Here is a 27060-nt window from a genome sequence, read left to right on the forward strand (position 1 = left end):
CATTTGTGGCCGGTTGTGTCTTTAAATGACCTGTCAAATACCACGCGCAGCTTCTTTTCTAGAAAAGGGTGGTGGGGCGAATATAATTATGTAGTAATGTGCTTCTTTTAAGTGTTGAGCTACCTTTAGAGGGTTACAGGTTGACTTGCCCAGTGTCTGCAGGAACAATTGATGTGACATCCATGTTTTCAGGATTTACGAGTGTGTGATGTTGGCCATTGCAATGCTTGCAAGAATGTTTTGATTGTCATTGTGTAGATCAATGGTCTGTCCGTAGACAATTAAAGTAAGGCGACTGTCCTTTCATTAAGGCGGCTCCATCAGTGAAAATGGGACACCTCGACGTTGAGGGCAGCAGCCAGACCTATACAATTGTGCAGCAAGGAGTTGACGATATGTATTGGGCGGTCATGGCGTTCATTTAAGGCAGGCTTGCACCTTGTTGGCCCCCAAAACCTGATTTTTATATATTTTATATATATTATATATTTTAAATCTGTACACTTGTTCGCATGGCTTGAACTGGGATAATTAAAAAAACATGAAAAATGCAAAAATTATGAGCTTTTGAAAAAAAAATCGGTTTTTTCCTCATTTTTTCGTTACTCATTATTTTTTTAAATAAACAATTTTTAATATTTTCAAAAGATCCTAGTTCCAGACATGCACATACTTCTGAGGAACATGTATAAAAAATTTCATGACGATTGCTCAATTTTTGCGACTCGTACGACTTCCGCCAACTCGAAAAACATGGTTTCGAGAAAAACGCGTTTGAAAATTTGCACTATAATGGCAACAATGTATATCCGGTCCACCAAACGGCCGATAACTTTCGTAATTCAAGAGATTTCGACTTGAAATTTTAGGAGAGTAAAATTGAAACATGTATCTATCCGAAACTGCAAAAAAAAATTGATTTTTTTGACCTCACAAGGTGCAAGCTTGCCCTAAGCGTTGAGAAGATTCACTGACTATCAGTGTTAAAATGTACCTAAATACTTGCACCTACGAAGTACGTAAAATAATATTTTGAGTTACCTTTTACCTTACCTAGGTAAAACAAGAAATAAAAGCTAACTTCGGGCGGAGCCGAAGTTGATATACCCTTGCAGAATATTCGGTAAATTATATTCTCCAAAACTATGCATATAATGCATTCTTAATACTCATAAAAAATCCCAACTTCTTAACTCTAAAAACACCAAAGTTATGGTATTTCCGATCGTTTAGTAATTTGGCAGCTATAGGATATAGTCGGCCGATCCTTATGAAATTTGGTAGGTCGGATTGATTGGCTAAATATAAAACCCATAAATTCCAACTATCTAACTTTAAAAACACTAAAGTTATTGCATTTCCGATCGTTTAGTTATATGGCAGCTATAGGATATAGTCGGCCGATCCCAGCCGTTCCGACTTATATACTGCGTGCAAAGGAAAGAAGGGTGTGAGCAAAGTTTCAATTCGATAGCTTTAAAACTGAGAGACTAGTTCGCGTAGAAACAGACAGACGGACAAGTTTATATCAACCTCAGTACGCGATCCTGATAAAAAACGGGTCGATTTTGTTGCGATTCAGAAGCGATTCGCATGCGTCGATACGGTCAAAGATTTTTTTGCGTCAATTAGTGTGACACCCATACATCGAGGTTCTTAGTGACTCCAAGCTTCTTCAAATGGTTTATAACAGTTTGATGACTCATGCCCAGCTCTTGACCGATGCTACTGCTGTTACTATGCCGGTCTCTTTCGACCAATTCAGCGATTTTATCGTAATTTTCGACGACAGGCGCATTTTCGACCACCTCTACACCAGAACGAAAACGTTGAAACCATCGTTGTGCGGTGGAAATGGAAACTGTATTGGGTCCATAAACTGCATAAATTTTATGGGCGGCTTGAGATGCATTTTTGCCTTTATCGTAGTAGTACCGTAAAATATGCAGTATGCTTCCAGCGAGAACTAGCAAAAAATACCACAAGACTTTTTTGACAACCTAAAAAAGTGTGGTCCGACCATTTTTATCGAGAAATTCCAATTTTGTATTATTCAATTAAATTTAAAACCATTTACTGGTATCATGTTTAATTCGTTATTCGTTGTAATTATTATAATTTCTATATATCACCGTTTTTGTGAAATACCACCAAACTGACTATCACAAGAAAAACAAGAAAGGAAGCAAACTTCGACAAGCCGAAGTTTATATACCCTTGCACTTATTACAGAAACAAGAAAGAAAGCAGACTTCGGCAAACGTTTACAAAACGACTTAATTTCGATTTATATGCCTATATTACTAAAAACAATGAAGCTATGTCGATTTTGCGCTGCATTTGGCCATCGTTTATATGATATTGTTGTCCGATTTTTATACCCTTGCAGAGGGTATTATAATTTTGGTCAAAAGTGTGCAACGCAGTGAAGGAGACATCTCCGACCCTATAAAGTATATATATTCTTGATCAGGATCACCTCCTGAGTTGATATAGCCATGTCCGTCTGTCTGTCCGTCTGTCTGTTTCTACGCGAACTAGTCTCTCAGTTTTAAAGATATCGAATTGAAACTTTGCACACACCCTTCTTTCCTTTGCACGAGTTACCATACCGGTACCATCGACTACGCCACCGCCTAAACCTCCCCGTGCTACCCTCTTTGAACTGGACAGCGACCGGCAGCTGGCCGTTCGTTGTCCCACATAAGAAATGCAACATCAGCACAAGGCAGGATGTTGCTAAACGACACCCACTCAGCAGAGCTCTAGAAAATACTTTGTTAGCATTTACTTACACACACATACATAATTGTAAAACACATAAAATTCTTTGGCGGAGGTTTGATTTGAATCTCAAGCCACAATAAAATTATTCCGTTTGGAACAACCAAAGCGAACACATCAACTGTTTATTTAAATCTTATCTGAATATTGGATGACTACCACCACCACTAACAATTACATACTATAACTGGCGCAGCCGGACCTATCAGCCGGAAGGAGAAAAAGGACACACCATACCCGGAGAACTGAGAAGGACCGAAATGATGAAAACGATTATTTTTTTTTTATAATTTATATGCAACACTAAGTTAAAATAGTGATGTGATGGAAGTGAGGTGTGTGGTGTAAATAAAAACAAGAAAGGGTGCACATACATAATAACGATAAAATTGAAAGGCATAAAATGAAACAAAAACAAAGAAAATTAACAAGAATAAATTTAATTAAATAATGGTGACTGTGAATCTCGTTGCAACGCAACCTGGCGACCTGCAACGTCATCGAACCATATAGTTCGACGGAGTGAGTTGCGAGTATGAAGTTCGAAGGTTCGATGTTGGACGCGAACATCAAACATGCAGCTTGGGAAAAAAAACCCAGGTCGCTGGTTGGATACTCTGCCGGTCAATAAATGAAAAAAAAAAAAATAAATAAATAAAAAATAAAAGAAAATATCTATTGCAAGTGACTGTCCGCTCGTGGCTGGAATAAATGCATCGCGCAGGAATTCCAGTTAGCTTCAGCACGACGCAAGAAAAATAAAAGAAAGTGTAAAAAAAAAAAAACATTTTATTAGTTGTTGCCATTAGTACCACTGCATCGCGCAAGGGTAATCGATGGACAACATCACAGAAAAGTAAACAAACAGGGAAATTCCAAAGACCACTGCATCGTGCAAGGGTATTTGGTGAATCTCAAGGTTAAATAAAAAAGGGAATAAATCAAAACACAAACAAGAAGAAATTGTTGCCATATCGGAAACTGCATCGCGCAAGGGTATAGAAGGGTATATAAAAAAAAAGTAACAAAAAAAAAAACACATACACACTTCCAACACAATACATTCTCAAAAAAAAAAAAAAAATTTTTTATAAAACAAATTGAACAAATGATAATAACAAAATTTTACAGATAAAAGACACCGACACACACCTCACTTCTAAGGAAAAGGAATTATAAAGACACATCAGGAAAAAGCTAAGGAAACAATATGTATATATTAATATATACATACAAATATACATAAGTATAAATATACAATATACACATAAAACAAGAGAGAACGCTATAGTCGGGTGCCCCGACTATCAGATACCCGTTACTCAGGTAAAGGGAGTGCGAGGGAGATGGAGATAGAAACTTTGATCACGCATAACTTTTTAACGAATGGTCCGATTTGAAAAATTTCTTCTACATTAGGTAGGTATTGATAAACACAATAAAACTGCATTTTTACTTTTTCGAAATATTTAAATTTTTAAAATCGTATATAAGCGATTGTGGGCGTTAAAGGGGGCGTGGCACCTTTTTGAAACAAACTTGCGCTGCGTAGGAACTCCTAGAATCTGCATGCAAAATGCCAATCTTCTAGCTTTTATAGTTTCCGAGATCTCAGCGTTCATACGGACAGACAGACAGACGGACAGACGGACATGGCTATATCGACTCGGCTAGTGACCCTGATCAAGAATATATATACTTTATAGGGTCGGAAACGCTTCCTTCTAGCTGTTACATACTTTTGCACGAATACAATATACCCTTTTACTCTACGAGTAACGGGTATAATAAGCGTAGGCAACAAAGAAAAAAAAATATATATAATTTAAAGAGTAAACAAAAGAGAATTGTAAATGTCAAAAATCAGCAAAGTTAAAGAGTCACTTAGGCCTCTGACTAGAAGTAAAGTTATCAAAAAGGCTACCAGTTTGCCAACGATAGTGGAACAATTAAATTTTGAGCCCTCAACTTCAAGAGCAGTACAGAACAGGGAAGCTGATACAATGGCGCATCAGGAAAATTTAGGAATGCAACAGGCAACGTTTGAAATGTTAGGCACAGTAAAAATTTCCAATGTGATCCGGTCAATGCATGTTTATATGGGAGAAAAAGAAAGGTTAAACGAGTTTATGTTAAACGCAGAAGAGATCCTTTTAATGATTAGAGGAATGGATCAAACACCTATGGGACTAATGATCCTTAGGCAAATAAGGAATAAAATCCAAGGAAAAGCCGATGACATTTTAGTAAAATCAAATTGTGGATTAAATTGGGATGAAATTAAAAGAATTTTGAGCCCATTTTGCAGACAAGAGGTCAGAACCCGATTTACTGAGGGAATTAAACCAGTTGGAAAATAAAAGACTAACAGTAGAATTATTTTACTCGGAGGTATCTGATGTGCATAAGGCATTGTGTAATGTTATAGACAGGACAGATACAAACCCCATCGCAATTCAGGCAAAGAAGAAATTATATGAGGAAACGTGTCTGGAGGCGTTTGTAACAGGTCTAAAAGGCAATTTAGGTAGTGCCGTCAGGGGAAGAGTTCCGAACACGCTTTTGGAAGCATACGAGATAGCGATTAAAGAGAGAGACATTTATTACCGGTCTAAAGAGGTACCCAGGAACAATAATTTCAGTACTGCAGGGGGATATAACAGGCAGAACTTTGGTTATAATAGAAACAGAGGGTACAATAATAACTTTAACAGAAAAGGAGTTCACAAAAGAGGAAATTGCAAAAATTCTTAGGGAAGTGCTTAAACCGTACAGGATGTGTGCGATATACACATCAGATGAAGTTTTTAAAAAGGTAGAAGAAGCGTTTCAGAATTATTTTTGCAAGAGCAAACTGTATAAAGCAGTACGATGTCTTACCTTCATGCGGGAAATAACAGATATTAGTGAACAAAGAAAAGAAATAGAAAGGTATCATACCTCAGGTAATCATAGGGGAATAGATGAAACGTTTTGGAAGATGAGACGTGACATTTATTTTCCATTTATGAAAAACCGAGTAACACAGGTCATTAATGCGTGTGAAACTTGCCAGACATTGAAATATGATCGGCAACCGCAAAAGGTGGTATTTCAAAATACAGAAACCCCGTGCAAGCCACTTGACATCGTTCATACGGATTTATACACCATCAATAAAAACTACGTAATAACAATAATAGACAAGTTTTCAAGGTTTGCCGTGGGGTACACCATACCGGCAAGAGATAGTTTAAATATTGTTAAATCAATGAAGAAGTTCATAAGTCAGTACGGTGTTCCTAAAAAGATCATATGTGACCAAGGCGCAGAGTATGCCTCGGCATTATTTAAGGATTTCTGTAGGCAGTACGGAATTGAATTGAATGTGACGTCGTTTCAACAATCGTCCAGCAATTCACCGGTTGAAAGGCTTCATTCAACACTGACAGAAATTTATAGAATAATTATGAAAACAAGGAAGGACTTAAAACTAGAAAATGAGCATGAGGAAATTTTAGATGAAGTTTTCCTAACGTATAATAACTCAATACACTCCAGTACGAGGTTGAAGCCGTTCGAATTGTTCTCGGGGGAAAACACACGTTTTTGAACGGGAAATCAATTTTGATACGGAGCATGAGTACTTAAGGAAGTTAAATGCTTATCAGGAGGAAATGTATAAGGAGGTTAAGGACAAGTTGGAAAAAGAAAAACAGGAAAGGACGCGAAAACTCAATGAGGGAAGAGAAGAACCCATGGAGTTGGAAAAAGGGGATGTAGTTCATAGGAAGGAGAATAGAAGAAATAAGCTAACACCTAGGTTTACGGAACACACAGTAGATGAGGATAATGGGGTTACATTCGTTACAAAAAGGAAACAAAAGATACATAAATCAAAAATTAAAAAAAGAATTAAACAAAAGGAAAACTAATCAATCACGGTTACAGGTGCATATTGGTCCATGGACAGACAATGGACGTGCAAACACTAAAACGAGAAGAAGCGATCGTAAAAATGGAACTGGGAAAAGCAAGAGTAATGGTCGGAGCGAAGACGTTCGACCATATAATAAACTTTAAAGACTACGAAGGTAATATTGCACAGATTGAAAACGCGTTGTTAGACATAGAGAATGTTAGATTCTCAGGTGAGGCAGTCCAGGTGGTCAAGGAAAAATTGTACCAGGTAAAGGAGAAGCTAGAAATACTTAGACCAAGGAGTAGGGTCAAAAGAGGAATTTTTAATGGGTTAGGAAGCATGATAAAAATAGTTTCGGGAAATATGGACGCGTACGATGAGGAGAAAATAGGAAATAGATTAAAAGAATTAAGAAACGAAACAAGGTTTCTTACACAAGAAGCGGTCGAGCAAAGAACCTTTTATCAGGAAACCTTGAGTAGGTTTACGAAAATTACTAAGCATATAAATAAGGAGCAAGAAGATATAAATTTGTTTATAAAAAATTATAAGAATAACGTATTTAAGGAACTAACACAAAAGCACAATGAAATACATATGCTCCAGCATTTGAATAGGATAAGTTACAGTATTGATTTGTTAGCAGTGCACTTGAACAATATTGCGGAGAGCATATTATTAGCAAAACTTCGCATTGTGCCTAAATTCATTTTAGCAGAGACAGAATTAGATAGAATTATACAGTTTGTCGAGAGTCAAGGGCTCAAAATTGTTTCAAATGAACAAGTATATGAACTAATAAATATACAGGCACAAATAAATGAAACAGACATAATATTTAGGGTAAGAGCTCCAATTTTTGAGCCAAATGTCTATCAATTATATCATGTTATACCAATTCCAATTAATGGGACACATTTATTAGTAATATCAAATTATGTAGCAATTAATAAGTATAAAATAAGCTTTTTTAACAACCAATGTTCAAAAGTTCATGAAACTTTTATTTGCGAGAGTGAAGAGTTGGGTGTTGAGATAAAAGGAAAGGAGTGCTTGAGGAAGATTTTAACGAACAAACCACCAATATGCGATTCAGTAAACCTAGAGGGGAGAGAAATGGTTTTGGCACCTGAGGATGGACACATATTCATTTTCAACGCCTTGAACTTACCTGTAAACAACACGTGTGGAGAAGATATTACAGTATCGGGGGCAGTAGCAATCAAATATGCAAACTGTTCGATCGAAATAAATGACATAAAGTATGATGGCCAAGTTATGGAACATAAAGAGGACCATATAGTACTTAACACTGCAATAAGTAAACAGATACTTATAAATAACACCAAGCAGGAGTTAAACCTAGAAGTTTTACATCTCGAAGATATGAGAAACCTCAAAAAAATAGTGTACATAGGAAAAGTACAGGAAACACATTTTTCTGTAATATACGGTATGTTGGTGCTTCTAACGATAACAGTACTGGTAATATGGAGAATTAGAAAAACAAAAACAATCTTCACCCCCAATGCTTCTCTGCACAATGTCGCTCTGGATATACCACAGATGTGGCCATCGCTCCATTCTAGGGGGGGAGGAGTTACCATACCGGTACCATCGACTACGCCACCGCCTAAACCTCCCCGTGCTACCCTCTTTGAACTGAACAGCGACCGGCAGCTAGCCGTTCGTTGTCCCACATAAGAAATGCAACATCAGCACAAGGCAGGATGTTGCTAAACGACACCCACTCAGCAGAGCTCTAGAAAATACTTTGTTAGCATTTACTTACACACACATACATAATTGTAAAACACATAAAATTCTTTGGCGGAGGTTTGATTTGAATCTCAAGCCACAATAAAATTATTCCGTTTGGAACAACCAAAGCGAACACATCAACTGTTTATTTAAATCTTATCTGAATATTCGATGACTACCACCACCACTAACAATTACATACTATAACTCACGCAGTATATATGTCGGAACGGCCGGGATCGGCCGACTATATCCTATAGATGCCATATAACTGATTGATTGGAAATGCCATAACTTTGGTGTTTGTAAAGTTAGGAAGCTGGGATTTACTATGGGTTTTATATTTGGCCAATCAATCCGACCTACCAAATTTCATAAGGATCGGCCGACTATATTCTATAGCTGCCATATAACTGATTGATCGGAAATGCCATAACTTTGGTGTTTGTAAAGTTCAAAAGTTGGGTTCCTATGGGTTTTATTTTTGGCCAATTAATCCGACCTACCAAATTTCATATGGATCGGCCGACTATATCCTATAGCTGCCATATAACTGAACGATTGGAAATGCCATAACTTTGGTGTTTTTAAAGTTAGGAAGTTGGGACTTTTTATGAGTATTAAGAATGCATCATATGAATAATGTTGGAGAATATTTTTTTAATAATAATTTTTTTTAATTTACAGAGTATTCTGCAAGGGTATATCAACTTCGGCTTCGCCCGAAGTTAGCTTTCCTTTCTTGGTATTTAATTAAAACCATGATTCCTAAATATTTAAATATTACCAAATCCTAAAGAACAACAAACAAAAACAAGAGAGAACGCTATAGTCGAGTGCCTCGACTATTAGATACCCGTTACTCAGCTAAGCAACTTAATATAAGATTAAGTATTAAATAATATTATGTATATTAAAGTCTAAAAGTTTGCACAACACGAGTAACGGGTATAGCGAATAGCTTTCTTTGAAAGGAGTTATCTTTGTCGGGCAATTGCAACTGTGTACAATGCAAATACATACATATGTATATGCTTACATACATACACACATACGCCATTGTTTGACTCAGACCTCCAATTTGGCTAACTAGATTTGATTTGCATAGTTCTTGGGATATAGTTCGGTATTGACAAATGAAAACCATCGCAATTTCCTTTAATAGAAATCCTTATCGAGAATTAACATTGACTCTGTTGAGCACCTTGGCCAGCTGTTCCAAAGTCATCCGTTAGATGGCGCCATGAAAGGCGGAAATGTAGGCGCTAGCCAGGCTTAAGCGTTTAATGGGTTTTTGGGCGTTAGAGTGGGCGTGGCAAACTTGTATTAGGCCAATCAATATTTATTGACGAAACAAATACATATCAATTAAAATTTTCATAATATCATCAAAACTATGGCCACAGCTTGTGGCTTGTGGGCGTCAGAGGGGGCGTGGCACCATTTTGAAACAAACTTGCGCTGCGTAGGAACTCCTAAAATCTACATGCAAAATGCCAATCTTCTAGCTTTTATAGTTTCCGAGATCTCAGCGTTCATACGGACAGACAGACGGACAGACAGACGGACAGACAGACGGACAGACAGACGGACAGACAGACGGGCAGACAGACGGACAGACAGACGGACATGGCTAGATCGACTCGGCTAGTGATCCTGAACAAGAATATATATACTTTATAGGGTCGGAAACGCTTCCTTCTACCTGTTACATACTTTTGCACGAATACAAAACAATAAAAATTTTCATAATATCATCAAAACTATGGCCACAGCTTGTGGCGTGTGGGCGTCAGAGGGGGCGTGGCACCATTTTGAAACAAACTTGCGCTGCGTAGGAACTCCTAAAATCTACATGCAAAATGCCAATCTTCTAGCTTTTATAGTTTCCGAGATCTCAGCGTTCATACGGACAGACAGACAGACGGACAGACGGACATGGCTAGATCGACTCGGCTAGTGATCCTGAACAAGAATATATATACTTTATAGGGTCGGAAACGCTTCCTTCTACCTGTTACATACTTTTGCACGAATACAATATACCCTTTTACTCTACGAGTAACGGGTATAATTAAAAACAAGAAAGGAAAGCTAACTTCGGGCGGAGTCGAAGTATATATACCCTTGCAAAATATTCTGTAAATTATATTCTCCAAAACTATTCATATGATGCATTTTTAATACTCATAAAAATCCCAACTTCCTAACTTTAAAAACACCAAGGTTATGGCATTTCCAATCGTTCCGTTATATGGTAGCTGTAGGATATAGTCGGCCGATCCTTATGAAATTTGGTAGGTCGAATTGATTGGCCAAAAATAAAACCCATATAAATTTCCTAACTTAACAAACACCAAAGTTATGGCATTTCCGATGAATCAGTTATATGGCGGCTATAGGATATAGTCGGCCGATCCTTATGAAATTTTATAGGTCGAATTGATTATCCAAAAATAAATCCATAATAAAAGTAAGTGTCAAACAAAAACAATTTTGGTGAATATGCATAGGTACTGTTCTAGCCTCTCACCTGTTCCTAATTTTTAAATTTTTCCCCGTACATTTTTGCCAGTGTAGCCTATGAGAGCCAAATAGCTCGTCTCTCTCTGGCCCATGTGCCCTTATCTACCAGCGCACCGATCGAAGCTTTTCTTGTGTTTTCTTTTGTTTTGCTCATCCTTCCGATCAGAGCTTTGCTGACCTACCTCAATGTATACCGAATTTACATTCACACAGTGCAGGGCACTTAACTAGGTAATAACATAAAATAACGTTATACAATGGAAGGCACATTTACTTTATGTTTACGCCGCTCTCCCCTCTTTTAAACTGCCCGCGCTTCCCTCGTAGCGAATACCCACTCGCCCGCACTGGATGCTCGCGACTCCGGGCTCTCCCGCTCTCCCGCACTGGACGCTTGCGATTCCAGGCTCTCCCGCCTTCCCGCTCCCGGAATCTCTCCACTGCGCTTTGAAACGCAGCGCTCAAATAGGTTTAAGTTAGTCTTTCATTGTCTCATTAGTGAAATACATCGCCCGGCCGGTCCGCGCTTTTACCGAAAACCACATCGAGTTTTTTTCCTGCCTTTGCGCACCGCGATCGTCGAGTGTTTCTCTTCACCATCTATTCCACAGCTTGCCACCCGGCTACGTTCAACAGCCGCAACGCCCGACGAAGCTGCCCCCCAAGCGACGATCATCCCCGACGCCCCATCTCTTCATTTTTTGGTCCTTCGAGCCGGATAAGTGCCAATTTATTAATTTTTTTTATTAACTGCCGGTCGACAGTCAGCCATTCGAAGAACATAATTCGTTTGACTTTCTGTACGATTTGTCTAAAATCCAAGTCCGATTTAATCCGACGACGGCAGTTAGTAAATTACAATTCCAATTCCGTCTTTCATTTCTTCGTTCTCTTTTAACGTGCGGCCATATTGCCTATTTTCTAATTCCTTTTCGTGTGCATATTGATGTACAAGTTTCATATTCGCATTTGGCCGTACATCCACTAAATATACATCCTCCATCAAATCGAAGAAAATAAAAAATATAAATCCAAATTAAAGTGTGCAAATAAAAAGTCAAGCGTACAGTGAAAAATAAATTAATTTCAAAAAATTCAGTGAACAGTGAAAAATAAATTAATTTCAAAATTGAGTTCCAATTAATTTTCCACAAAAAAGTGAAACAAAAATTAAGTGTTCCGCCAATTTCGGCCCACAAATATTTTTGATATTAATTTTTTATTGTACATCCGCTGTGACAATATTTGCTTACATTATTAAAAATCCAAATACAGTCCACAATAAATCGGAAATTTACAACACATACCCGCCGGCAAAATTTACAATAAAATTTTTCGCCATATTGATTACATATATTACATCCATATTACATATATTACATATATTACATCCATATTACATATATTACATCCATATTACATATATTACATATTCCATATATATATACATACATACATTTATACATATTTTTCTACATAACTACACCCCAATTCCGAAAGCTCAAGTATTTCCGTCGGCCATCCAATAAATATATATTAAATAAATTCCTAAAGCCGACGTGAAATAACTTTTGTGTCTCAGTGTGTTTTTCTTAGTTACATATTTTGGGCACTATCCATCCATACATCTACACATACACGCGAATTGCAGTACCGCAAAAAGCTCGATAATCCCGCGCATTCCAGCGTCACCAATACACAGCCCGCAAAAGTTCGGGCAGTTGTTTTTCAATCATCCCATAAATAAATTCCAACAAAATTAATAAACACCAAGTTCAACTCCAATAAAATTAAACAAATACTGAGAATTACTGCCAGTTCCAAAAAAGAAAAAAAGGGGAGAAATATAAAATACTGTCGCCATCGCGGAACTAGTGGAATCAATTTATTAATTTATTGATTTATTAATTTGTTTCTTTTCTTATTTATTGAGCTTGGTAAATCTGCATATATATCGATACTCAATTTTTTCTTTTGGGGATAAAAAAGAAAAATTCGAAAAAATACCACCCGCATACCACTGCAAGGTATTTTTTTTTTTTGTTTTTTTTGTCTCCGAATATTTTTAAAATAAAGAAAAACAAAACCAATGAACTCCAAACACTGCCGGGGACATCCAATCCCATCCTAATTCGGCCAACTACCCCCTATAAAATACTAAACGACAAATACCTCATCAAATACAGTATTTTTTCAGTATTTTTATTTTGTGGTATTTATTTGGTATTTTTTTCCATTCTTGCTCCATCGTTCCACCAAAAGCCTGGGGAATATTTTAACAATAATTCAGCCACGCATATCGACTATTGTCGATACCCTATTTCCACCGGTCCATAAGTGGGTCCGTAATTGTTTCTCTGATTTTTGTCCGAAATATCAGCGCGCACATTCCATCCTAACAGCATCCTAGTTTGGTATGTCCAGGGAAAGTTCCAACAAACTTCCCCTGTTCCATCACCGAAAATACCAAAAATCACGGTAAGGACGCCCACACCTAAAAAGGTCAATACGCCACCTCCCAAAAAACCTCCCCCTTCATGCTGGCCCGGTCCTATAGTCCGATCTAACCATCCAGATCCTTAAGTGGCGATATTTCCGATTTGTGTATAGTGCTGACATCGAGAAAATGTATCGGCAGATCTGGGTAGATCCGAAGCAGACAGCGTTCCAACGTATCTTATTCCGCGATAGGGAAGGATACATTCGAGATTTTGAGCTAAAAACTGTTACGTTTGGGGTCAATTGTGCGCCGTTCCTGGCAATTCGGGTTCTGCAACAGCTGGCGACCGACGTGCAATTAACCCATCCAAGGGCGAGTAAAGTTATTCGTGGTTGCATGTATGTCGATGATGTCCTTTCGGGAGCTGACTCTGCAGAAGAGGCTCACCTCACCATTCGTGAGTTGCAGAGTGCCCTCGATTCGGCTGGTTTTCCATTGAGGAAATGGACCTCCAACCACAAAGAAGTTCTGGCTCATATCGGAACTGATCATCTTTTAACTGCCGATATTCTCGAAATAGATACGGAAAGCACGGCGAAAACTCTCGGAGTCCGTTGGAGAGCAACATCCGATTAGTTTTTCTTCGCCCTCCACGACCTATCCACCGAAGCTACGCTCACAAAACGGCATGTTCTCTCCCAAATTGCGAAGCTGTTTGATCCAGCAGGCTGGCTCGCTCCTTTCGTGGTCTGTGCCAAGATTTTCATGCAGGAGATCTGGCTGCGTGATCTAGGGTGGGATGATGAACTTCCAATTGAACTGTGCCAAAAGTGGCGTGATTTCCTTAAAAGCTACTCAGTCCTAGATCAAGTCCGAATTCCCAGATGGGTTTCCTTCCGCCCAGAATTCCGAGTGGAACATCACGGATTCTGTAATGCCTCTCAAAAGGCGTACGGTGCTGCGATCTATGTGCGCGTCGAGATGGGGCACACGACGCTAGTGCATCTTCTCACGGCCAAGACGCGCGTGGCGCCAGTAAAAACTGTGTCGCTTCCCAGACTAGAGCTGTGTGGAGCTCTATTGCTATCCGAGATGGCCGAATCCATCCTCCCCCATATGCCGATGCTGTCCTCGAAACTCCATTGTTGGACCGATTCCACGATTGTGCTTGCATGGCTAGCCAAACCAGCATGCCAGTGGACAACGTTCGTTGCCAATCGGGTATCAAAGATCACCCAGTCCACAGAGGCAGCCAATTGGTCGCATGTTCAATCCGAACACAATCCAGCTGACTTGGCCAGTCGGGGCGTGCCATTACAAGAACTGGTCGACAACTCCCTTTGGTGGCATGGGCCCACTTGGTTGCAAAAGCCACGAGATCAGTGGCCTGCCCAGAGCACCGACTTACAGGTGACCGAAGTGGAAAGGCGTCCTGTCAAGGCCCATGTTGCGTCCATTCCGACAGAAGACATCCTTGATCGCTTTTCCAAGTTAAATAGAGCTTTACGGGTCCTTGCGTATGTCCACCGTTTTGTCCAGCGATGTAGGAAACAGTCGCCGATTCCGGAAGTCCATCTAGAAGCCCAAGAACTTGTCGCCGCTGAACGGCTCATGGTCATTAGCACTCAGCGCAGATATTTTGCTAGTGAATATCGCTGCTTGAGTCAAAAGCGTCCTGTGTCCGCGACAAGTTCCATCCTCTCCTTGAACCCCTTTCTAGATGAGAAAGGGCTTAATAACGGCCTCCGAAAATTTGCGATATGATGAACGACATCCTATAATCCTCCCGTACGAATGTGCACTCTCGCGACTACTGGTAAACTTTACACATCTCATAACGTTGCACGGAGGTAACCAGTTAGTCGTACGTCTCACCCGGTCAAGATATTGGGTTCCGAAAATAAAGAACTTGGTAAAGGCCGTTATTAACTCCTGCAAGGTCTGCGTTATCCATAAGAAGCGATTGCAAGTTCAGATGATGGGAAGTTTTCCGAAAGAGCGAGTCTCTTTTTCCCGGCCATTCACGTACACAGGGATGGACTACGCTGGCCCTTTCGACATAAAAAATTACACAGGCAGAGCTTGCCTAATTACAAAAGGGTATGTGTTGTTTTTCGTGTGTTTCTCTACAAAGGCCATCCATCTACAACCTACATCCGATCTGACGACCGAGAAATTTCTCGCCGCTTTCGCTCGGTTCGTATCCAGAAGAGGTTGTACCCGTCAAGTGCAGTCCGACAATGGGAAAACCTTTGTCGGCGCTGCCACCCTGCTCTCCCGAGATTTTCTACAAGCCGGCAATGTCCGTGTCGTGACCAAGGTGGTTGGAGAACACTCCAACCGTCTTCCTCAACCAACATCCTCCACATAATTCCCCAACAATCCTCACCACATCTAAGCAGTTTCAAATCATCTTTTTTTTTATCCATTACTCCCTACCAGATCACATCATGGTTCCTCGTCCACGCAGCGCTCAAGCATTGGAAAGCAGACGTACTCGAGGTATACATTCCTACCGATGCCGAGTCTGCCGTGGAATCCATCCGCTTCGAAAGTGCCAGAGGTTCCTAAAGCTGAGCGCAGAGAAGCGGCTTCGGGCAGTGCTTATTAATCAGTACTGCTCAAATTGTCTCGCCCACGAGCACTCCGACGGGAGTTGTCGCAGTGGCGACAAATGCAAAACGTGCAACGGGAAGCACCACACGCTCCTCCATATGCACGAGCGTCCCCTGCCGTCGGCTACTCAACAGCGTTCGCGCCGGCAGAATCCGCCAACCCGCCAAGCGCTAGCCCCGGTGAGGCGCTCGGCATCCGCCAACTCGCAGAGCGCTTGCCTCTCCGCCGCGCTCAGCCTCCTCGGCACCGGCTCTGTCACTTGCGTCCATCCTTCAACGGCACAGCGTGAATGTCCTGCCGACGGCCATGGTCACTTTGGAGACCGGGCTGAAGACCTTTGACACGGCCGCCCTCATCGACCCGTGCACGCCGACGAGCTGCATCGACGCATCATTGGCGTCCGCATTCCGCTTGCCGACTACGACCGTCGGCGACGAGAGCATCTGCACGGCGACAATTCGGTCGAAGTGCGACAACGGCTTCAAGCTAGAGGTGGTCTTGAAAGTGGAGCCGAACGTCCGCATCCGCACCCCCATCCGAGAGCTCTCGGACACCGTGGTCGGCAGATACGGAGACCTCCCGTTGGCCGACAAACGCTTTTACTTGCCGGCAACCATCTCTGTAGTCCTGGGTGCGGATGTCTACGCCAAGGTCATCCGACCGGGCTTCCATCTGGTCGACGAGGGACTCCCAGTGGCCCAGAAGACGGCATGAGGGTGGATCCTGTCCGGCGCCTGCAGTCAAGCCTAGACGACAGGAGTGGGCTTGTTTTTCTTTTGCAACGCTAGCGATTGCAAGGGGGCGGAATGTTTACGCCGCTCTCCCCTCTTTTAAACTGCCCGCGCTTCCCTCGTAGCGAATGCCCACTCGCCCGCACTGGATGCTCGCGACTCCAGGCTCTCCCGCACTGGACGCTTGCGATTCCAGGCTCTCCCGCCTTCCCGCTCCCGGAATCTCTCCACTGCGCTTTGAAACGCAGCGCTCAATTAGGTTTAAGTTAGTCTTTCATTGTCTCATTAGTGAAATACATCGCCCGGCCGGTCCGCGCTTTTACCGAAAACCACATCGAGTTTTTTTCCTGCCTTCTCTTCACCATCTATTCCACACTTTATTTATATTTTATATTTTTCCTAAACATCTAATACTTTAATTTCATACTTTATAAATAATATTTTATTTTTTTGAGAATGAATATCTACATTTATAATTAAAAATTCTTAATATTATATTTTAAAAGTTTGCAACGCAGTGAAGGAGACATTTCCGACCCTATAAAGCATATATATTCTTGATCAGGATCACCTCCTGAGTTGATATATGCATGTCCGTCTGTCCGTCTGTCTGTCTGTCTGTCCGTCTGTCTGTCTGTCTGTCCGTCTGTCTGTTTCTACGCGAACTAGTCTCTCAGTTTTAAAGATATCGAATTGAAACTAGGCCGACTATATCCTATAGCCGCCATATAACTGATTCATCGGAAATGCCATAACTTTGGTGTTTGTTAAGTTAGGAAATTTCTATGGGTTTTATTTTTGGCCAATCAATTCGACCTACCAAATTTCATAAGGATCGGCCGACTATATCCTACAGCTACCATATAACGGAACGATTGGAAATGCCATAACCTTGGTGTTTTTAAAGTTAGGAAGTTGGGATTTTTATGAGTATTAAAAATGCATCATATGAATAGTTTTGGAGAATATAATTTACAGAATATTTTGCAAGGGTATATATACTTCGACTCCGCCCGAAGTTAGCTTTCCTTTCTTGTTTTTAATTATACCCGTTACTCGTAGAGTAAAAGGGTATATTGTATTCGTGCAAAAGTATGTAACAGGTAGAAGGAAGCGTTTCCGACCCTATAAAGTATATATATTCTTGTTCAGGATCACTAGCCGAGTCGATCTAGCCATGTCCGTCTGTCCGTCTATCTGTCCGTCTGTCTGTCCGTCTGTCTGTCCGTCTGTCTGTCCGTCTGTCTGTCCGTCTGTCTGTCTGTCTGTCCGTATGAACGCTGAGACCTCGGAAACTATAAAAGCTAGAAGATTGGCATTTTGCATGTAGATTTTAGGAGTTCCTACGCAGCGCAAGTTTGTTTCAAAATGGTGCCACGCCCCTCTGACGATCACAAGCCACAAGCTGTGGTTACAGTTTTGATGCTATTATGAAAATTTTAATTGGTATGTATTTGTTTCGTCAATACCTATCGATTGGCCTAATGAAAGTTTGCCATGCCCACTCTAACGCCCAAAAACCCATTAAACGCTTAAGCCTGGCTAGCGCCTACATTTCCGCCTTGCATGGCGCCATATAACGGATGACTTTGGAACAGCTGGCCAAGGTGCTCAACAGAGTCAACTTTAATTCTCGATAAGGATTTCTATTAAAGGAAATTGCGATGGTTTTCATTTGTCAATACCGAACTATATTCCAAGAACTATGCAAACCAAATCAATTTAGCCAAATTGGAGGTCTGAGTCAAACAATGGCGTATGTGTGTATGCTGGTGCAGGACAAAGGCTGCCTGCGCTAAAGCAGCGCTGGTGCTGATGCTCGAACTGTAAAGCTGCCAGCTCTAAGAGATCGCCGAATTCAAATTGATAATTTGAACTTTTTGTCCTTTTTTCCTGTGGTCACTCTAATTCACATTATGTTAATGCAAAATCTAAAGTTGTTTAGCTGAGTAACGGGTGTTTAATAGTCGAGGCACTCGACTATAGCGTTCTCTCTTGTTTTTATCATGGAGTAGGAGATGCGATCCGGTCCTGGCTTCTTTTGACCAATCGTTACCGAAGGTGTTTGCTATTTTTGATGGATGGGTGGTGTGAGTTTGGGTGAAAGGGTAATAAATAGTGTGAATATGTTTAGTGGGATAGAGTCCGCATAAACGTTTAACCCAAACTCTAGATGGGTCAGAGTTGGGTTGGATTTCGGAGGTGAGGTTGTTGATGGCAGTTTTTTTGGCTTCTCTAATTGCTCTTTTGTATTTGGCGTTGGCTTTTTTGAAATCGACTATATTTTCTGAACTAATGCTAGATTTAAGCAACTTCCTTCCATTTTGTGTTTTTTATGTATTAAGGAAAGCTAGGTCGTTGTTCCACCCAGGGCCGGCGGTTGACGTGGGTAGTATGGGTAGTAGTACCCACTCGGTAATATCCGAGTGGGTATTTACCCACTCGAAAATATTAGAGTAAGCTTTAACTCTCTAAAACAAGCCGGGAATTTGAAAACAGCCGCGCTCGTGTCAAGTGCTCACAACGCGCGTGCGCGTGAGATTGATTTCATGTACATGAAGGTACTTGATTTCATGAAGAGTGGTGGGGGGAGTGGTTCCCCCTTTCACCCACCCCTTGAAACCTTACTATCCACTCGGGCGGAAAGTATGACGCGTTGCCTTTTAACTAGATTTTTGATTTAAGAGCGGTTAGCACTGGGACGTTTTCGGCTAGGACCTCGTCGGATTGGGGGGGATCTTTTATCAAAACTAGCTAACGAAATTACAAGAGAATGTGCTAACCTAGCCAGATGTTACAATTTTAGTTATGTTTATGCGTATTGTTTTATTTTTTTTTTTAAGAGCTTGGTGTAAGTGCTCTATATTACCCGCCCAACCTTGTTAACACTTTGCAATGCTTTGAATTTGGTGTGTTAACCCTTAAGTGATTTGATGTGTGTTTGTTTTTCTTTTAGTACCCCATTATATTAAATTATTTCAGTTTCTCCATGTTAATATTCAAATATAATTCTTGTTCTTAATAGCAATAAATATGTATATAAAAATAAAACCGTTCATTTCAATATCTTATCTCTTTTCTAATTATTAACAAATACTTCATTTTAATTTCTTGAGAGAAGGTTTATCCTAATATATGTATTCTTAATTTATTGAAAGGTTAAATAGTGTTTAAATAATTAATTTGATTATATATAATTTTCCATTGAACAAAACTATAAAACTATAGAAATTGACTTTTCATTTTTTTACTTGACTACCATTAATTTGTTTGTTTTTTTAAATTTTTTATATATATATATGCATAATAATCTTATTAAATTTTATTTATTTTTTTTATTTTTTGTTTTTACTTGTTACCTTTTTAAATCCACGTGTGCATGCAGGCCTGTAGCTGAGTGGCTGTAACTTTAATGGTTAAGGTTAGGTTATATAAATATAAAAATTATTAATTAAAAAATATCTGTGGTAGCATGCTCTTTTCGTTGTTTTTTTTTTGTCCAGTATATATAGTTTTAATTCTCATCCAAGTTATTTCCTTTACGCTGCGCTGCTGTGAGTTTTTAGTTGATCAGGTTGAACGTCGCTTGGCCAGCTTAACAGCTAAATTATTTTGTGGTGCTTCGTCAGAAGGTGCAGTTTCATTAATTGGTGGATTTAAATCCAACCACAAATCCTGAAACTTTATGTTTTGATATGTCACATGTATTGATATTTTTCGTGACAAATTTTACCTGCACATATATATGTTTGCCAAGTTAGGTTCTTCCTACGTCTCTTGATCGGTTTTCTATTATGCACTTAATATTTTTATAACGCACTTTGAATAAAATTGCCTTTTTATATTTATTTGGCATGTGCAAAAATTATCACGTGTTTTAAGTGTACGATTTTATTTACTCCAAGAACGATCTGATTTATTTGAGAGACTCTGACCAACTAAATGCACATGCTTAAAAGTTTTCCATAAACCGCGTGGGCGTAGGATAAGCTTACTTCCAAAAAAAAACAGATAGTATTGCTGACTAAGATAAATCAGCTAACCAAAGTTCTTTTACACAAGCGTGGCTTTATCTTTTGAGCTTTTGTTTTAGAGATAAGATAAGACAAACAAAGTGACTCTCAAAACTACATATGTATATGACTTAAGCCGTACACAAACAAAGCTGACCATCACAACACAGATTATTTTATTAGCTTTTACAGTGATAAAAGAAGCTGAAAAATCGGTCAGATTCATTAAGTCATACACTTTTGAAGATCTTTTGCGTGAAATTTTCCAATTACTTTACCATTTTCTTCTAATTCGTAACAATGGTTACCGTGTTTGCGAACAATTTTTGCTTTTAAAAACTTTGGAGCAAGCTTTGCATTGAATTTTTTTAATTTATTACTCAGAGCAAAATTTCGCCTATAAACTTGTTCTCCTAGTTCATATGTCACAAACCTGGTACGAAGATCATATACCCTTTTATTAGATATATATGCCTTGCTGATATTTGCCATTATGGTTTCCCGTATAACTTGTAGCTTGTCTGAATCTAAAATTCTTTCACCTATTTTAAGACTTTCTAATTTTCTTAACAGGTCATAATCTTTCGCATGCGAAACCATATTGTTTCCAAAAAGTGCAAAGTATGGTGAGCATCCGATTACTGAATGATAATACTGAAAATACTGAAATGTTGCTGATTTTCTCATCCCATAACCGTTGATCTCCACCAAGATATGATCGAATGCCTGATATTATGGATCTATTGAGGCGTTCAGATGCGTTTGATTGGGGACTATAAAAAGCTGTTAGAAAATGTTTTATCCCATGCCTTCCAAGAAATGACTTAAACAGTGAGGATTTAAATTGACTTCCATTATCTGTCACAATGCATTCTGGGACACCAAATACATGAAAAATATTGGTACTCAAAAAGTCTACAACGAGATCTGCTGTAAATTTTCGCAAAGGTTTAAGGAAATGAAACTTAGTTAGGTGATCTAACACAATAAACACTCCTATATTTCCTCTCTTTGACCTAGGATAAGGTCCAATAAAATCCATATAAAGGCGTTGAAATGGCCTTTCACTTATTGCTGGGTTTCCCATAGGTGGTTTCAGTGTGATATTTGGGGCTTTTGATTGTTTACAAACATTACACCGCGCAATAAAGTTTTTCACTTCTATCGCCATGCTTGGTCAATAGAAATTTCTGCGAAGTCTCTCTAAGGTTTTTCCTATACCTCCATGAGCATTATGAGGTGGTGAGTGAGCGTTCTCTATAACTGATTTAGTCAACTCGGATGGTACCCATAGCTTCCAGCAGTTTGACTCGCATACGTCGTCTCTATAAAACTGATTTCTACGATATATATACTGATCCACAACTTTGAGATCTGGTAAACGATTTTGATTCTCTAGTAAGACATTTTTCTGCAAAACGTAGTCGTTAGACCAAAAATAAGGTGAATCCAAATCGATTACTGGTAAAACAACATTTATTTCATTAATTTCCTTGACTGCTTGTCCACTTAAACACGAGACAGATGCACCGGAATCTAATAATCCGCCATAAATTTTACCAAAAATTCTCACTTCTACAAATGGTCTAACATCTTTGTCTTTGCTAAGCATTGCATCTAAACTAACCGTCAATCTTTGCGATTTATCTTTAATTTTTTTTTTAAAAATTACGCAATCGTAAAGAGTTTCGCTTAGGTCTGTTCCTAACATCAATTCCAATTTCTTTACTCTGGTTTAAGATTTTGTTACGGACTCTAATATAATTTCTTAATTATTAGCTCGAATTAACTCGACGTTCTATCTGCTTTACTATTCTTTGCTCTACTGAATTCGAATGCCTATTATCCTCAGAATTATAAGAATTTTCTATATTTTCGTCTCTAGGTGTAACTTGGTCGTTATTAGCGGCTGTTACCTCTGACTCGGGTACTCTTTTCTTTTTCTTCTTTTGTCCGCTCGATAATAACAATCTTCCGTTGGAATCGGTTTCCCTGTTTTGCTCTAAACCTTCTCTTGGAACGACTTCCATAAGACTATTTCTTGTTACGTTATGGTTACAAACCGGGCATATACGAGAACTATCAAGCCAATTCAATATACACAATCTGTGAAAAGTATGCATACATCTAGTAATTAATCTCATACCTAATTGCGTCATTGGCTGAGAACATATTTCACAACTACTTTCATTGTTTGGCATACTTGGCCGATCTAAACTGTGTCTCACTGACATTTTGCTCTAATTTATTTCACTCACAGTGACGAATTCTCAAAAGTTTCTTTCTTTCAGGGGTACTAATAAAAAAACAAAACACATCATTTTTTTTTTTTATATACGCAAAAATTTAACTTTTCCCACAATTATTTAAATATTTTGTCTTTAATAAGGACGGTACGTCAATGCAAAAGGAAAATTGTTCTGGGCAGTAAAGTTAATGACTAGCATAATAACCTTAAAGAAATCCACAGGCAATGTTACATTCCTATCACAAAATTCTTATTTTAGCTCATAAAACAATTGTTTTCGCATACTTCGGACGGCTATGTACAGTATTGTACCACTACATCAGCTGTATTCCAGAGGTTTCTCCAACAATTATTTTAATTGCTTAGACATAGCTTTGAACGAATAAGGCTTAACGGATGTTGGTGTTAAATTCCAAAATTTTCTTTATTAGTTTTAATGCCTTTGTTTGTTCTTTGCCTACACTTTGGGCGCCACTTTTGTAATGATTCTCGTGGCAACAGGAGTTGCCTTTTAACTAGATTTTTGATTTAAGAGCGGTTAGCACTGGGACGTTTTCGGCTAGGACTTCGTCGGATTGGGGGGTATCTTTTATCAAAACTAGCTAACGAAATTACAAGAGAATGTGCTAACCTAGCCAGATGTTACAATTTTAGTTATGCTTATGCGTATTGTTTTATTTTTTTTTTTAAGAGCTTGGTGTAAGTGCTCTATATTACCCGCCCAACCTTGTTAACACTTTGCAATGCTTTGAATTTGGTGTGTTAACCCTTAAGTGATTTGATGTGTGTTTGTTTTTCTTTTAGTACCCCATTATATTAAATTATTTCAGTTTCTCCATGTTAATATTCAAATATAATTCTTGTTCTTAATAGCAATAAATATGTATATAAAAATAATAACGTTCATTTCAATATCTTATCTCTTTTCTAATTATTAACAAATACTTCATTTTAATTTCTTGAGAGAAGGTTTATCCTAATATATGTATTCTTAATTTATTGAAAGGTTAAATAGTGTTTAAATAATTAATTTGATTATATATAATTTTCTATTGAACAAAACTATAAAACTATAGAAATTGACTTTTCATTTTTTTACTTGACTACCATTAATTTGTTTGTTTTTTTAAATTTTTTATATATATATATGCATAATAATCTTATTAAATTTTATTTATTTTTTTATTTTTTGTTTTTACTTGTTACCTTTTTAAATCCACGTGTGCATGCAGGCCTGTAGCTGAGTGGCTGTAACTTTAATGGTTAGGGTTAGGTTATATAAATATAAAAATTATTAATTAAAAAATATCTGTGGTAGCATGCTCTTTTCGTTGTTTTTTTTTTTGTCCAGTATATATAGTTTTAATTCTCATCCAAGTTATTTCCTTTACGCTGCGCTGCTGTGAGTTTTTAGTTGATCAGGTTGAACGTCGCTTGGCCAGCTTAACAGTTTCATTAATTGGTGGATTTAAATCCAACCACAAATCCTGAAACTTTATGTTTTATTTCAGTCACATGTATTGATATTTTTCGTGACAAATTTTACCTGCACATATATATGTTTGCCAAGTTAGGTTCTTCCTACGTCTCTTGATCGGTTTTCTATTATGCACTTAATATTTTTATAACGCACTTTGAATAAAATTGCCTTTTTATATTTATTTGGCATGTGCAAAAATTATCACGTGTTTTAAGTGTACGATTTTATTTACTCCAAGAACGATCTGATTTATTTGAGAGACTCTGACCAACTAAATGCACATGCTTAAAAGTTTTCCATAAACCGCGTGGGCGTAGGATAAGCTTACTTCCAAAAAAAAACAGATAGTATTGCTGACTAAGATAAATCAGCTAACCAAAGTTCTTTTACACAAGCGTGGCTTTATCTTTTGAGCTTTTGTTTTAGAGATAAGATAAGACAAACAAAGTGACTCTCAAAACTACATATGTATATGACTTAAGCCGTACACAAACAAAGCTGACCATCACAGGGTAAAGATAGAATTTTGGGGTATAGAGGGGTGGGTACTTTGAACAATTATTTTTTTTATTATGGCAGCTTCTTTGTTTACATTGTTGGTAGGTTGACCAATAAAGTTAGCAGTCTGCTTTTTTGAGGTTAAAGGAAGGTTTAGCGGTAAAGGATGGGGATGTATTCCGAAACAAAGAAATAAGTATTGGGAAGTGGTCGCTGCCATTGAGGTCGTCGATCACTTTCCATGTTATTTCTGGGGCAATGTTGGCGGTGGCGAGAGAAAGGTCGATAAGTGTAAATAGGTTGTGAATTGAGTAGTGAGTTGGTGATTTGTCATAGTATTTAAATATTACTAAATCCCAAAGAACAAAATAAAATTAAAAACAAGCCGAAATTTATATACCCTTGACGATTTTGCGCTGCATTTTGCAATCGTTTCTATGGCAGCTATATGATATTGTTGTCCGATTTTAATTTAATTAAAAACGTAATTCCATAATATTTAAATATTACTAAATGCCAAAGAACAACAAAGAAAATTAAAAACAAAAGTTATAATTTTTTAAATTGTTTTTTCTTATTGTTCCTATGGGAGCAATATGATATATTCGCCCGATCCGGCTCGTTCCGGCTACTACCTGCTATAGAAACACAACTTTTGAGAAAGCGTCAAGCAAATAGCTTTAAAACTGAGGGACTAGTTTGCGTAGAAACGGAAAGACGGGCATGGCTAGATCGACTCTCCTGGTGATGCCGATCAAGAATCTATATGCTATATAGGGTCGGAAATGTCTACTTCACTGCGTTGCAAACTTTTGACTGAAGTTCTAATATTTTCTGAGAGGGTATAACAACAGTTCTAGTTTTTTGATACTGACTAGGACTACGGACTAGTTGGCGTAGAAACGGAAGGACGGACTGACGGGCGGACGGACAGACGGACATGGCTAGATCGATTCTCCTGGTGATGCTGATCAAGAATTTAATGTCTCCTTCACTGCGTAGCAAAATTTTGACTAAAAGTATAATACCCTACAGAGGTATAAAATGAAAATAAGTTGGTAAACAAGATTATTTTATTTTAGCTTTCGCACTGAAAACTGCGAGATCTTTAGAAAACTGGATTTTTTACTACCTTTATAAAAATTCGTATATACTAAGAAAGGAAAGCTAACTTCGGGCGGAGCCGAAGTTGATATACCCTTGCAGAATACTCTGTAAATTATATTCTCAAAAATTATTCATATGATGCATTCTTAATACTCATAAAAAATCCGAACTTCCTAACTTTAACAGTTATATGGCAGCTATGGGATATAGTCGGCCGATCCTTATGAAATTTGGTAGGTCGGATTGATTGGCCAAAACCCATAGAAAATCCCAACTTTCTAACTTTACAAACACCAAAGGATATAGTTGATTTCCGATCAATCAGTTATATGGCAGCTATAGGATATAGTCCGCCGATCCTTATGAAATTTGTTAGGTCGGATTGATTGGCCAAATATAAAACCCATAGAAAATCCCAACTTCCTAACTTTACAAACACGAAAGTTATGGCATTTCCTATCAATCAGTTATATGGCAGCTATAGGATATAGTCGGCCGATCCCGGCCGTTCCGACTTATATACTGCGTGCAAAGGAAAGAAGGGTGTGTGCAAAGTTTCAATTCGATAGCTTTAAAACTGAGAGACTAGTTTGCGTAGAAACAGACAGACGGACAGACGGACATGGCTATATCAACTCAGGAGGCGATCCTGATCAAGAATATATATACTTTATAGGGTCGGAGATGTCTCCTTCACTGCGTTGCACACTTTTGTCCAAAATTATAATACCCTCTGCAAGGGTATAATAATGTAGAGAGTCACAATTAACATAAGTATATCTTTTTATACCCGTTACTCGTAGAGTAAAAGGGTATATTGTATTCGTGCAAAAGTATGTAACAGCTAAAAGGAAGCGTTTCCGACCCTATAAAGTATATATATTCTTGATCAGGATCACTAGCCGAGTCGATCTAGCCATGTCCGTCTGTCCGTCTGTCTGTCTGTCTTTCTGTC

At 38.6% G+C, this 27060-nt stretch overlaps 1 protein-coding gene across 6 annotated transcripts in view; it reads right to left on the reverse strand.

The window, feature by feature from the left end:
• Positions 1–27060, reverse strand: part of LOC108053732 (calcium-dependent secretion activator) — a 210273-nt gene that overhangs the window by 51490 nt on the left and 131723 nt on the right. The gene's annotated exons all lie outside the window — the stretch shown is intronic.

The sequence above is a fragment of the Drosophila rhopaloa genome, unplaced genomic scaffold, assembly GCF_018152115.1.
Source record: "Drosophila rhopaloa isolate 14029-0021.01 unplaced genomic scaffold, ASM1815211v1 contig_203, whole genome shotgun sequence".
Taxonomy (NCBI): domain Eukaryota; kingdom Metazoa; phylum Arthropoda; class Insecta; order Diptera; family Drosophilidae; genus Drosophila; species Drosophila rhopaloa.